This window comes from Phalacrocorax carbo, chromosome 8, assembly GCF_963921805.1.
Source record: "Phalacrocorax carbo chromosome 8, bPhaCar2.1, whole genome shotgun sequence".
NCBI lineage: Eukaryota > Metazoa > Chordata > Aves > Suliformes > Phalacrocoracidae > Phalacrocorax > Phalacrocorax carbo.
The window spans coordinates 30,982,599-30,997,876 of record NC_087520.1 but is presented as its reverse complement, the minus strand read 5'-3'; the positions used below and the strand labels follow the sequence as shown (position 1 = coordinate 30,997,876).

The following is a 15,278-nucleotide window of genomic DNA, read 5'->3' as shown; positions in this document are numbered from 1 at the left end:
ATAGAGATTACATCATACTGAAACATATAAATTACTCATGGTTTTGATACAAAGTATTATACTCCAAGAAAACAAAAAGACATTAGGGCAGATATCTACAGACACAGTACAGTCAGGCTATGCCATAAATAAGCAAAGTGTGGACCTTATTTTTAATCTGCAATATAATTCTTAACCATATTGTCTCCACAAACTCAATTACATAGGCTGAGTTTAGTTTCCATCTAGGCACATTTGGTGAAATGAAGGAAGTTACAGATGCATCTACATACAGACAGGATTTGCTTAATGGTTATAGTCCAGGTTAACTTCCCAAGATTTAGTTATTGTATTGTTAAATCTATTTTATTAAATGAGTGCAAATATAATTCTTTAAGATTAAGTATGTTGGTAATAAAGTGTTCTCTGTCAGCAAATAAGTAGCAGTTTTAATTAGGAGCTTATAATTATGATTAATCTATAACCTAAGAGTAGGTGAGAGGAAGAATTTGTGAGGGAAGGCATCCTGTGTGCTTCTCACCAACTCCTACTTATTTTGTCGCAAGGATTGCTAGCCTTCACAAAACCCTGACAAAGCGTCAATTATCCATCCAGTTCCATACAGAGTGGACCTTAACAAATTGGTCTGTGTAATTTACAGGGGGAAAAGATCAGCAGGTAAGGCAACTGCATTTTACCCTGCATGTACAAGAGCATTTCTCATATCTCATATGTGTGTGTATATATATCTCTCATGTACATATACGTGTATATATCTCATATGTATATGATAAGATATTATATATACATATTTGGAACAGGGACAATACTAAAAGGACTACAAGCAGGCTCACAATAGATCTCTGAACACAACTATAAACATTTGCAGGACCAGATGGCCTATTCTTGGACCACGCCATTTATACTTGCATAGACAATCTAGACAGTTGTGCAAAACCTTTACTGCCAAAATCTTTATAGGATGGCAAGTTACATTAATGATGTTAAATGCACTGTTTGATGGTCATATTGACTATTAATATAATTTAGTGTATTACAATACATCTAGGAAGGAAGAAAAAATGACAAAAAATGTACGTCTAAGATGGAAGCCATCCTGAAAAGCAGCAATTCACAGGAAGACCTGAGGACCATTGTAATTAACACAATTCAGCTCTTTGTGCAACCTGTGACAAAAAGGGTCAGCAATACTACTTCGCTAGTTCTTTACCGTGGATTTTTGCATATTTGTAAACAAGAATATCAAGTACAAATATAACACTTCACATCTGTGCACATCTTTAGAAAGACAGCTTCTCTCCAATTCTGATATCCATACTTCAAGAACGAAAATACTTTGGAAAGTTTAAAGCACAGAGGCCCTAGAAGTGACACAGTGGACAGGAGGTTAGCAAAGTCCAACTTTGTCAAGGAAAATTTTGATAGGTGACAGTCACTAAGAGCATAGATATTTACACATTAAAAGAAGCTTTTCAGTTTTGCTGATAAACAGAAACGGATATGAGAAAGAGTCAATGTTAATATTTCCTACCAGTGAGATTCCACTATTTCTGACAAACATTTTTATCAGGGTAGGTGGCAGAAGAATCTCTCACCTAGCCATTTACTTATCAATAGATGGGTCTTAATGGCATGCTCTCTCCTAATTCTCTGCTTGCAGCATGTAATCTCCCAGAATGCAAAAAGCTGGACTGTAGCACAACTGTCCAAATTATTACCTGAACTATAATTGCCTGCCATCTACATGTCAGGCTATATAATCTACTGGTTGTTTGGCTATAAACTCTATGAAAGTTCAATATAACTATCTCTACTAAGTACATAACAGCATGCAGACTAGTTATGAACACAGCAGAATCTTAGTGGTTTCTGGAGAACTAGATACAGTGAATTAACTTAATGACAATTAGCTATACATAATGAAGAAGCCAGAGTTAAAAAGCAAGTCAGAAATTTGCTTGGTATTCAATAAGAATAATTAAGCTGTAATATCAATGTATCATTTTGCTCAGGATGTGTGTCAAATGTATGTATGAACATATACTACCAATAGCAATATATACCCTAAACCAACTTACAACATATGGATTCAATGAACACAAATATTACATCCTTTTCTTCCCCATATTTATTAAGAAAGTAACAGTATGTTCACAACACTGTCAGGCAAATCTTCTGCATTTAGTGGTAAAGAATATATATTGAATAAGGTCTAATAAATAGAACATCAACATCTCTATTAAGACGTTCAAACAGAATTCACCAAGGAGTTGTGAAATTAGTTATTAGCAGTTTCCGCTTTCACTTGCGGTTTCCAAGCCGCAAAATTCAAGCCCTTTCATAGTTTCAGTGGATTCCTTTACATTTTGTTACACAACCTATAGAACAAGGCTAATGTGATCAAGATTACCCTGTTAAATGTAATATTTTTCATAGTGGCACACCATTTCCTATAAATGTCAAGTGTGGAGAACTATAGTTATAGTAGGTTAAGATTTAGTGACATCATCAGCAAAATGAGGGTATTTCCAAGATATATTTGCCTTAAATTCTCTTTGTTATGATCAAGAGTACCACTTTCAAGCACAATTTTTTAATAAAACAACTCGTTATATTATTAAACTGCCAGTCCAGACTTTCAACAGACAGAGTTAATTAACAAATGTAGCATCCCAGGCAGGCAAAGAACGTCTCAAAAAGTCAGAATTAAAAGCAAAATGGTAATACATGGAACATTGATCAATTCCATACCATTTGCTAGTTACTATTAGGCAGATCTTGTCTTCATCAGATTTACCTTGATGACTAAACAAGCATATAATCTGTGAAATTTATACTTACTGTGCTAAAAAAACCCTATGGCTCTCTGCTGGAAACTTTTTAATGAGCTATTTCCTGTTGATTTGTTCTACTTAGGTATCTAGCTAATTTTCATTGGCAGGATTTTCTGTTGCCAAAGGACTGGAATGTTAAGGCTTTTACATTGACATGCAGGTTTTCTGCGTGTATGATCTCCCTGTTTACATGTCCTGGCTATTCTGAAAATGTCAAATTGAAATCACAGAACCACAGAATCACAGGTTGGCAAGACCTTATACTTGCCATTAGTAAAGAATGTGCAGAGTAGACAAACAGTGGGCCAGAGAGAGTCAATGCACAGAATCACCACAAACATCAACAGCCTCTCCAATAATGCATTTACAGGAAAAGCTCAGTCACTGAGACAGCTTTTCCAAACTTAAAAAACCCAAACCAGCACATAGTCCTACTAAGGTCAGCTGATCTAGGATATTAAAGTTAGATTTTAGTGTATTTAATAGACTGTTAATGAAACTCAAAGGGCTATAAGCTTCCCAAATAGCAATTTCACTGTCATATGGATTATTTCTGAAGACTGCTTTCGTGGCCAAGGATTTTCTTTGATTTCTGACCTAATTTTGGAGAGAAAACAGTTCCAGTGAATAGGTTACAATGGGAGCTGAGCATCCTGGCTCAAATAATGAAACCTTACACTGACTTCCCAAGTACACATGCAGTCTTTGCCAGTGAACTCTTAAGTTTATTCCATAGATAAACCAGCTGGGTAGGTTCTGCAGCACTACAACGAACACCCTCTTCCAGACCACACGCTCCTTCCAAAACCTATACCCTTTGTGTCAGTCCCAGATTAACCCAGTTTGTGTAAACTCAAAACCCACACATGGCACCTTTATAGGCCATAGGGATAACTCAGAGACCCCTTCTCTCTCTCAAAAAAACAACCAACCAGAACCCAAAAACCAAACCCCCCAAAAAACCAAACCTACCCCCCAAATGCACATCGCACCAAAATCCAAGGCAAGCCTCTCCTTCCCCCTCCCCCCAAAAAACCAACAACACACAAAACGTTTTGTTTTCTTTTTTGTAAAGTATCACAGACTGACTGAGAAAGGAAGTCTGTTTGGGTTGGTGGGTTTTTTGTTTTTTTTTTTAGTCCATGTGAAGTAGAATCAAGGGTGGAAATACTAAAAGGATTTGCTTCATTAAACTAGTTAAAATATAAAAACCCAAATTAGGGCACTTCCAAATTAAACCCAAACTGTAGACCAGTTATGACATCTCTAGAATTTAGAAGGCCATTCTTGTCTACAAGTCTCCTCTTCTTTAAATCCACAACCCATTTTGTTTCACAAATGAAATATGCACTATGGTCAATATTCCATTTGCGAGTGCATTGGCTCTTGCAGCTTAATTAAATGCCTCACTAACTTCACACATCCAAGCATTTCTGCACAGTTGCTTCATATTAAACAATTCACAAGAAACAGAAAATATAACAACACACTTCTGTAATCAGGTATGCCATTGTACTATAAGTTATTTTTGTGTAATAGAAGCAGCTAATAAATACAGAGGCAGCTGGTAGAGAAGCCTGTATGGTTAAAAGGACCATCATCTCTTTATCACCAGTTAAGCAGAGGGGAATTCCTAAGGACACAAACTCTTGTAAGAAGCTGGCTGCCTAACTGCCAGACTAGGCAGATTAACAGCATTGTCAGTCACAACAGATCACCATGACTGTTACTTCAGTTTTATGCAAGCATTCTGTTGCTTGCTAGTTTTGTATTTTAAAACTACAACAGCTGGGTTTGGTTTGGTTTTTTTTCTTTTAAAGAAAAAAAAAAGTTCAGGCACCAGACTTTCAAGTAAACATCTATGCTTACTTTTGTACTGAACAGCAGTCACAAAAGGAGTTATGGAAGAGGCTGAACTAAGGGCCTGGAAACCACCAGCAAAACAAAAGCTCCCAAGGGAGATGGGGAGTTTGTCAAGAAGCTCTTTCAGGCCAAGAGGGCTTTGATTTCTTATTAACCTAAGATCAAAGCATCAGTACATTTAGCATGCCAAAGACACTCAGAATGTCTCTATGGCGTACCTCACACTGGAAAGGCTCTTTCTGCTTTGAAAAAGTACCATCCTGTGCCACGTTTAGACAAAAACAGACACTCCTAAGTACACTAAAGCTTTATGAAAGCATTTCAATGTCGGTCTCTGCAACAAGATACTGAACTCCCTACCTTTAATGCCAGGCAGTGACAACTGAGCATGATGCTCAGTATCTTGGGACTCAACTTTCTTACAGGCTCATTTATTTAAGCACAAAAAAAGGTGATGAACCCTCTAAAAACAATCTTGGCCTGCATCAATAACTGCAATGAAACCAGGACAGCATTCCCCACGTACTTCAAAATTCAGGCTGCTTGTTCCTGTGCAACCGCTGTAGTACAACCTACTTCATGCTTATGCCTCCAGCTTTGAGTCTCTCTTCTTAATATCCTTTCCATGTTCATGACTGCAAGTTTAATAATGATCAGAACTGGAACTACATCCAGTAAGTAGCAAATCCACAGTTTCATTACTGTGAAATCAGTCCTACTTTTTCTCTCAAGAGTACAGTGGATCTTGCAACAATCTGTAACTACATTTGGGGCAGTTTACATGGAAATCCTGCATGGCCATGTGGCTGCAGTTGTGCATTCCTGTGGCATATGACATACTGCTCCAGATGGTGCTAAAGGCATGGGACCTAACGTACATTTACCTCCCACTGTAAATCATATCTTACCTTTCCTGAGGTAGTCACATCTTGGTGACACTATATGAATGCAAAAGATGGGCTTTTCAAAAATATAAGTGCTAAAGACACACTTTCTAATGTATGTGAAGCACTGTGGTCTTTCAGAGGTACTTATATACTTCTGAAAATTCTGTAGAGCTCCTATCTGTATCTTCAGACCCCTAAGTACCCTGTAAATCTGCTGAGCACCTTCTGGAACAAGAACTGCCCTGCTAAGAAAAGAGAAGCTGAAACTCCTGGAGCACTATCCATTACAATTGGATGAGTTGGAGGTAAGGAAATATTTGTTTATACCTTCATGTTATCCACAAAATTATTCTAGATGTAAAAAACAAACAAAAAAAATGGAGTGATAGTTAGATGAGTATCACCCCTACTGGAAAACAGAAAAGAGAAGGATAAGAACATTGAGCTCAGCTAGTTTGATTTCCTCAAATGGACATAATGCTTCTTCTTAAAATTATTAAACAGGTTTATTATATTAAACACCAAATCACAACAGGGAAATAAAACATATAGTGTATTGCCATAACTTTTAAAATGTCTATATATTAACAGGCAACAACTATATATAAATATATGTATGTTATATATAGTGATGCAAATATAACATTTACTTCCCCCCCAAAAAAAATTCTGAAAACATTGTGAAGATAACAACCCCAATAGTACAAACTGTACTGTACTGTCTCTACAAGATCTTTTCCTATTATTTTCTCTACTAATATTCAAACTACAGGTTTTCCAAATGACGTAAGCAGACCTCTCTCTGCAAAACCCTTGACTTTTTTGCACTTTACTCTATCCATCAATAGAAATAACAATATGTACTTCTTAGTAATAATTCTCTAGAGATTACAGGTGAAGAATCCTCTGTATACCCCAAGAATTATCATTAGTCTGTAAATATTTTGTTCTGCAGCACCTTTAAATGGATTTCTCCCTACAAAGAGCTTTTGTAAATAGTTTAACAGTAACTCATCTTTGCAATTCATAGCACCACATTTTGATATGGGAACAGTTTTAGGGCTCCTTGACGGCAGTCAACTTAAGTTTTGGGAAAAACATACACAGGTAAAAGTTCACTCAAGTAAGTGTGCTACTTTATATCAGGACTGATAGATGTAATATTTCTCTCCAAGCTAGATATAACCTAACTAGCTCAAATAGTATTTAGGCACCTGAATATACCAATAAGAATCATAGTAAGATTTTCAGTGGTTATTTTTTTACTTTTAAATTAATTCTACTCTGCAGAGTTCTCATGGGGAATGAAGCCAAGACAACCAAAAAATTGGTCTATCCAACTACCTGCTAGTTTATTTATAAATAAACCATAAATAGCTACATTATTTTTTTCACTAAAACATGCTATACCTCACTATTTAAGATGCAAGAAGATGGCTAAAACCAACATAAAAATGGACTTGCAAAGACATACAAAAGTGTCACAGTAAAAATTATTCTTATAAATTAAGAGTTGGTCACATGTTTTTCAAGCTCAGAAGTCTGGCTTTCCACTACTGGTTTGGTTTCTTCCCCCTCAATCACTCTTCAATACATTAGAATCAAATACAAACCGTTGCAGGCTTACACCAAGGCAATAACTTACGTAGATTGCGAAAACAAAAAAACTGGTAAAATGCAACAATCACAACTACAAGATAACTAGAAATTAGAAGGGAAACCCCCAAATTTTACATGAAAAAGCAGCCATCAAACTCTTCATATGCCTGTATCACCTTCCCAGTTCTTTAAATTTTTGATTCAGAATGCAGAGTCTTCATGACATGGCCTATCTTTTACTCTGAATTTGGAGGTCAGATGGCATAGTGACCATCACACCTTAATTCAGCTGGGTCTGTCAGGTATTTCCATAATACCAGTTACCAATCATTCCAGTGTGTACACTCTTCACCTGTGAGCTAAATTACATTGTCAGTGCATAGCCTTGCTTTAGGAGTCATGGGGGAGTGGGGTATCATAGATGTCTTCAATCTAATGTTTGCAGAAAGCTTCAGGGAACAACCTAGTTGAAGGGGAAAATACAGATAAGGTTACAGTCCATCACAGTGTGTGCCATATCTTCTCTCCCTCAACTCTGTTAAGGGATGGTAAAACCCTTGCTGTTTTTTCTGTCTTAGCAAGAAAGTCTTGGAAGCAGGTTTGGCTTTTTGCAAGTGCAAGGATTGCAAGTGTTGCCCTGATGAGCTGCATAATGATAGGTCCTGATACAGACATTCAAACACTCTAAAGCAAATACATGCGTAAGAGCCACACACTATATATAACATTTTTTTCTTCTGAAATAGGCGCATGTTTCCTGTTGTACATATTTCTAACACTGTCTGGTAACATAGAGGGTCAAATCAATTAACAGAAGAGACAGTTCTCAGAAAGGCAGTTAACTCAAATCAAATGTTAGAAAGTACAACATTTTAAACCTGTTAAACTGGTATTGTACAGTAGGATATGACTTAAGACTCAGCTCCTTCCATAATTACAGTCTGTACAGAGACAGAGTGAGACAATAGCGTTGTCTATGTCAGTTTGGTAAGTTGTTACAACTCACAAACACAATTTATTCTGAAATATAAACACGGTTTTCAAATATACTGTCGTATTTTCACTTGTGCAATAGATCTTGCCCCATATACCCACTCACTGTTTCAGAGACTTCTGCTGAACGCTGATTATCATATTTCCCACCCTTCTACACACTGATATATGATCAGACCTTCTGCTCCATGTCTGCATTCGCTAACCACAAGATAGCCTTAAACAAGATTCTAACAGACAGACTTTGTGCTTGTTTCACCCAGCAAGAAACTGGAAAGGAACCATCATGACTTCAAATTTTCACACTTTATTTTTGATAGTTTTATAGCAGACTATAGAACTGTTCACTTTATCATGTAAGGATGTTATTCTTTGGACTGGAAAGACCTTTCTAGATAGAGCAGCACGCAGCACACAACCTCTACTGTTTGTTTTGACACCAAACAAGGTATCTCCTTGCTCAACATTTTGACTTCTTTTATTTAGCTGAGTTAATCTTGTGTATGAGTGCTTCTGTATGTTTACAGCATTAGGAGATATTATCTTAATGAAACTTTTTCAAAGTATACCTCCCCTGTATTGGGGGGGGGGGGGGGGGGAAAGCAGAATATATGCATGCAACACTAGTATTTAATCCATAACCATCACAACTAAATAGCAGTCCTAGTACCAAGAAGGTGTCACATATACCTTAGATGGGAAAAGAGATGTGGATTCTACTTCTGTCTCTGCCACTGCAGCACTAGCCATTGGCAACTCTGCTAACTCTTCACTTCTCCTCCTCCCGCCTAAGGGCTTAGGAACAGATGCACACAATTTTAGGCAGACTCCCATTACATCCTTCTTACTAAGTAACACTGGGCTGGTTCTGGCTGAGAAGGGGTTAATTCTCACTGTGGGGGGTCGGCTACCTTTCCAGCTTCCCGCGCTCTGCCGCGTCGGCGGGAGGCTGGGAGGAGCAGGGCCACGGCGGGAGCGGCTGACCCCGACTGGCCAATGGCATGTTCATTCCATACCATGTGACACTATGACCAGTATATTAAGGGGGGGCAGTTGGCGACACGGTGGGAGGCCGGCTGTGTCGCGTGCGGTTTGTTCCGGCGGTTCGTTCCCCTCCTTTCCCGCCCTCCCCCCGCCCCCCCCCGGGTTTCTCGCCTCTCGTTGTTTCCCTTTCCATTGCATTTTTTTTTTAATTTTAATTATTAAACTGTTCTTATCTCAACCGACGAGCGTTACCCTTCTGATTCTCTCCCCCATCTACCGGTGGTGGAGTGAACGAGTGACTGTGCGGGGCTGAGCTGCCGGCTGAACCACAATAAACACTCACCATTCGTGCATTATGATGCAAATAAGAGACAAGCAAAAGCCTATCAGTGAGGAGAGAAATAAAGTGCTATATCATTTTTACAAGAACATTACAAACTCATTTAAACTGCTTTATTATTTGTATATAATTAAATATCTTATTAAAAGAAATCATAACCTCCCCATCCAAATAGCTCCTGAAGCAGCAATTACATTCACCTACCAGAAGCATTTGAATAATGTCCCTGAAAAGCCTTGAGACTAAACCCACCAGATGGGTAGATAAGATATTCTGGGCTTTTGCATGAATTACTTCAATTCATCATAATTTGGAAGACTCATAGCTGCTGTAATATTAGAAAGCTTAATTTGATTTCTGTTTATAAAGTAGGGCTTTGATGGATGCTATAAAACAAAGGATAACCATCTAGCTACTATATATTCTCTGCATTTTGTTGACATCAGAGAACTGAGGGCTCTGACTCATGACCTACAGCAGTTTAAACGAATATGCCAGCTGTGACAACTGAGAAACCAACACACAGCACTCCTGCAGTAGCAAGGGTAGCTGAAGTGAATCTCTTGCAAATAACAACAGTAATATTTTAGCCCACTACAGCATATACCACTTATGAATCAGAGCCCTAAATAATTTTTAGTCAAAACTAACATATTGAATGGTTTAACACAAAATAATTGTATGCACCCACTGAACTCTGCAAATTAATTTCGTGGTCACACTAGCATTGTCTTAATTTTTAGTGCTACCTCATTAATTTACTCAAAAGTCAGTTTCTGGCTCAGCTCTGGAAGCGAAAAAAAATTGAACACTGAAGCTGAGTGTAGATGTTACATGTTTCACATCACATTATGTGAAACTTATGTGAACTTATGTGAAACTTTCACATTATGTGAAACTTATGTTTCACATCATAAGTTACATTCAGCCCTGGAAATTTCTCTTTGGATTAGGTACTAGCTGCCGACAGATAAGCAGGCCAAGAAAATGAAGATTTGGTTAAAAGTTAAAATATAGCAAATACTATTTCCCTAATGTAGAGAACACTTGGGTAGCTGCAAATGCAACAGAAAACATTGTTTCCAGCAAATAACAAGTATTAGTATTTTAATGCCCCTTCACTTCAGAATGTCAAGAATGTCATTATCCATATTATTGGTGTTCTGCCAACAGGAGATCTGGCAAAGGACTCTCTTTAATTCAAGGCCCTCTGCTGCAAAGATCTCCCACAGAAAAGTATAGACCACAATGTATCTCCTCTTCCTCTCAGAAAATATTGCCAGACCTCCATGCTCTGCCTTTTAGATATTCGCAATTTTCTTCTGTCTTTGCAAAACACACACTTGACTTGGGTTCATTTGGATTCAAGGTGCAGTAACGCTCCTTAAATAAAGAAGTCAGACTCAGACTGGCTTCAGTATCATTTAGTCCTGTGGGCTCCTAAGTCACTGTCCCAACGAAAGGGCTGGCCCCTTCCTGCCTCTGCTTTTGGATTTTGCTTTACTGTTCAGAAGTTTCTGGCAAAACTAGACAGCCAGCCCTGCTCTTGTCCTGTTTGTTATGTGCATCCCTGAGCCAAGAAGCAAATGAAACGTAACATACAGCAGTAAGGATACCAATAAAAGTCTAAAACAATACAATTAAGCATACAAGTGAACTCCTGCACTAAGACAGGGTAACTGTGCAAATACTTACTATGCCATACATCATCCCATAACAGCCTACATTTTCTCTGGAGGTCAAGCATGCAACAGGTTTACATTTAAACTGAAGAGTTAACAAATGCCTCGCTCTGTTAGAAGAATGTCAGTACTGGTATTTCTCTCCAGAAACTGTTTTAAACTGTTTTGTGACCATCAAAATCATTATATTAAAGAACTGAAGCAGTCACAGTTTGGATTCATCTTCAACATTAGTTTTAAAAAGGGTGCGTGTATGTGTCTATACCAGCATACATGCAAGTCAGCTTTTTTTTTTACTTTTTACTAATAGCCTCTGAGCTCTGAGTAATATTTTTCTCAGCAAAGTTTTCTCTTAAAATTAATAATACTAAAATTACTTACTTCAAATATTGTATGCTTATTCAACAGCCAGACAGAAAATCATACATTACTTTGGATTAGAATCACAATGATTCCTATACTTAGTGACAAATGATAAGAAAATAAAACTTAATTGGTATAGATCAGCCAGAGATCAGAACTCTAATTTCTTTGGAGCATAGTTTCTATTTTTTAATTAAAAATATGTAATAATTTAGTTATGTACATTGAAAGTATAATTTCTGAAAGAGTTAAAAATGTACTCAAGTGGAGACTGCAAAGGGAAACCAATGCATTCAAAACCAATTTCCTCTTAAAAAAATGCTTCTTTTGAATTAGCCATTTAAAATAATAATGCAATCTTACAGAATTTATCTAGCCATAAGGCAGATCGCAAAAGTTGGTTTGTCATACACAGATGCAGAGTTTCAACAGTAGAATGGAACCACATTCTAAACATAAGTGCATACACACAGAGGTGAAAAATGTACATACCTAAAATCCATGTTTTTTAAGATTCATCGTCTATCCCTTTTATGTGAACATTGTAGTATTTCCACTGTATGGACAGGCACTTTCTCTGCTGTTGCAAAAGACAGTTCAGAAATGCTCTTTCAAAACACAAACTACCCTAATAAGGCACTGCAAGAGAAAGGAAAAACAGCAGCACCAGCACTGAATACTAGGACTTATTTGTAGCTTTGCTTATTTACAACCAGAATAAAACTATTTACATTACATAATACCTAGCTTAAAACTTAGAGAAAAAACTTCTTTCGACAATAAACTATTGAATTTACTACACAAAAATCTTGTGCTCGTCCTCACACCATGAACCAGAGTCAAATTCTCAGGACTTTATCCTGGAGACAGACATTCTATAAAATGTTAAAGGCAGGGAGAGGGTAATGCCGCATCATTTACTCAGAGGGGATGGTCCCTGTTATTTTCCACTCAAAACACTGCTTCTAGTTGTGGGTTTTTTTCAGCAACCAAAGGTTGAATAGCATGAAGCATACTTTAGGCACATACTTTCGAGAAAAAAATGAAGATTACAACATATGTATGCTCACACCAGCACCTAAAAAATGAACATGTACACAACCAGGATACACGTAAGTGAAAGAAGACTAGTTCTTCAACAAGCATGTTCACACATGCACACAGGCTCCAGGCAGTTTAAAGGAGCCTATAGCTAATATCAGCCTGAGCATAGAGAGAGAAGGCCATTTCCCTTTAAAATTGAGAACAAACAAACAAAGCCCAAAAATCACACTGGGGTTCTGTCTTTCCTTTATTAAGTAATTGTGTGACTTTGAAGTGATTAATCTATTCCTGATTAAGTCCAAGTATGAATATTTATTTTGGCATAAGAACATAATACTTAACATTTTTAAGCGTAGCTCAATCATTCAGGACAAGAAAAACAAACTCAAAAAAACTCTGCCATCAGCTGCAGCAAAGCAATTTATAGGAACAGAAGCCTTGCTCTATACTGAGGTAAAAAGCTTGAATCCCATCTCCTTTACTACAGAAAACTACAGCATTTACACCATTAAATCATAGCCCCAACAGGAAACACATTTGATTATATCTTTTAACAATCACTTGAAACCAGAAGTACAGTACACTCTCGACCTCTCTGGCACCCCTCACTTGGTATATAGGCTGTTCAGCACAGCAGGCTACCTGCAGCTTGCCATCTCATTTTAACGCTGACATTACTGTATTTTGTCAAGCCTAGTGGTGCACGTAGAGCAGTGAGATTTAAGCTCACCCAAACCGCATACGGAGCTGAGGACTTCACTGTCACCACATGGTCTGCCGCCGAGGAGGGGTTTGGCTTGCGCTCCATCATACCCTGTCGCTTTCCTGCCAGCCTCTCTCCCCTCAGTGTTTCTCGTTCATTCGCTCTCAACCTGCCTCCTTCAGCGGCAAAACTGGTCCAAGGCACAGAAAACCAGCACAGCTGCTGCCCAGGCTGCCATACAAGCTTGCAAAGCCTTGCCTTAAGCACTGTGCCGCCCTCCTGTGTCCTCACGTCCCTTTTCCCGCCCTGCCTCCCTCCCTCCCTGCCACAGCTCACCTGAGGTGAAACAAGATGGATGCCCTCAGAGGCCTCATTTTCCACAGCAGCAGGGTTGTTGTTGTGCTGGTTGCAAGGCAGATGATGCTGGAGCCAGCTGAGCAAAATCTTCACATCAGCCATGGGCATCTACCTAGGCAGATGTTGTGGTGGGATGAGGAGGGATTTACCGAGGAACTTGTTGCTACAGTGAGGCTTGGGAGCTTGGTCACCACTTCTGTCTGCCATACCGAGCAGTTTTAGGCAAGTGGGTCCTTTCTTGTGCCTCAGTGTCTCTGAAAGATAGGAACGATTATGCTGACTATCTGTGTAGAACATTTTGGTTGATAAGAAAAAAGATTCTTGTCAAATACTCTCCTTGGCAATTCTGTAGTCCCTCTTGTCAAAGCCCTTTTCTTTTGTTTTCCACCCATTAAAAGCTAAGCATTATCTCAGATGTGTCTATAAAAAGAATGGGAATTATGTAGTAATATTCATGCTACTGTCTGACCCTCTGCGTGCTCATTCTTTGTGTTAAACAAAAGGTGATTTACAATTATGTTGTTCGCTTATAATTAATAAATTAGGTTTTTTTCATAGGCAGAAAGAACACATGGGCACTTGGTGTATACCCAGTGTGTTACCTGCTGCCAATAGACACTGTCTTGTCCTCAGCAAATTTGTGAATGGACCTATATAATGCTCCCATGTGACTGTGGAAAAAAACTTGTTCAGTTCTGCAACATTCTCTTCCTAGATATTTTTACCTACTCATATTAAAGTTTTCATTTTAACCTTTTTCAGTGAAGAACAGCTTTCCCAGATATCACAGTATTTTAACAATTTTTCATGTTTTTCTTTCTTCATAAAGTTACCATTAGGAAATATTATTTGCAATAAATACAACATTATAGTTCATATTTTTAAACTTATGTGATTCTTCTCTTAAGTTCAGTCAGCTCTGTCATCCAAGATGATGGGAAAGGTGCCTGCCTGGAACACACAAGGCATTAATACTGATAAGAAAAAAACTCAGCCCAAATACCACATTATGGGACACTCTGGGAAACACTACAAATACGCTTCATGGCATTAGGTCAGGTCCTGCAGGAATGACAAGTTCAGGCTCACCATCAGTGCAGAACTTGCTTACAAAACCATGTCGTTCACCGTATGCTTCGATTGACAGGACAGAATGCAATAATATATATCTGAAGTGCAAGCTGTCTGGGATTGGGAGCAATGCAGGAAGCAGAGCAGAGAGCTCTAAGAGCATTGCTTAAAGCTGGATCTCGCTGGTCCCAAACTGACAAATCCAGAGTGCCTTGTGTATCTGAACCACGCTGTTTGCTACACAAGGATCACAGCAGAACTAGACAACAGTTACACATTAGTTATCACACAGACATGAATGCATTCAGGCAATGATTATATTTTATTGTTTTAGTATGGAGCTAGGAGATGATACATATATCCAGCATTTTGGGGTTTTTTTCTTGCCTATTGGCTGGGTCTTGGCACCTTTTTATTATCACAGGTAAACTCAGGGCCGCTCTGTTCAGGTAAAAGTAGTTACTTATCTGAAGTTATAAATCTTATCCTAGAAAAAAGGGAAGTTCCAAGCAAGATCAAAGAAATATTCCTTTAGCTTCCAATTTTAGTGGAAATACA

General features: G+C 38.1%; 1 protein-coding gene across 1 annotated transcript in view; it reads right to left on the bottom strand.

Annotated features, from left to right (window-relative positions):
• Positions 1-13,520, bottom strand: part of LOC135310077 (E3 ubiquitin-protein ligase SIAH1) — an 80,213-nt gene extending 66,693 nt beyond the window's left edge. The window contains exon 1 of the mRNA XM_064459436.1: positions 13,320-13,520. The gene's annotated coding sequence lies outside the window, so the exon portion shown is untranslated. The remainder of the gene's footprint in view (positions 1-13,319) is intronic.
• Positions 13,521-15,278: the final 1,758 nt, after the last annotated feature.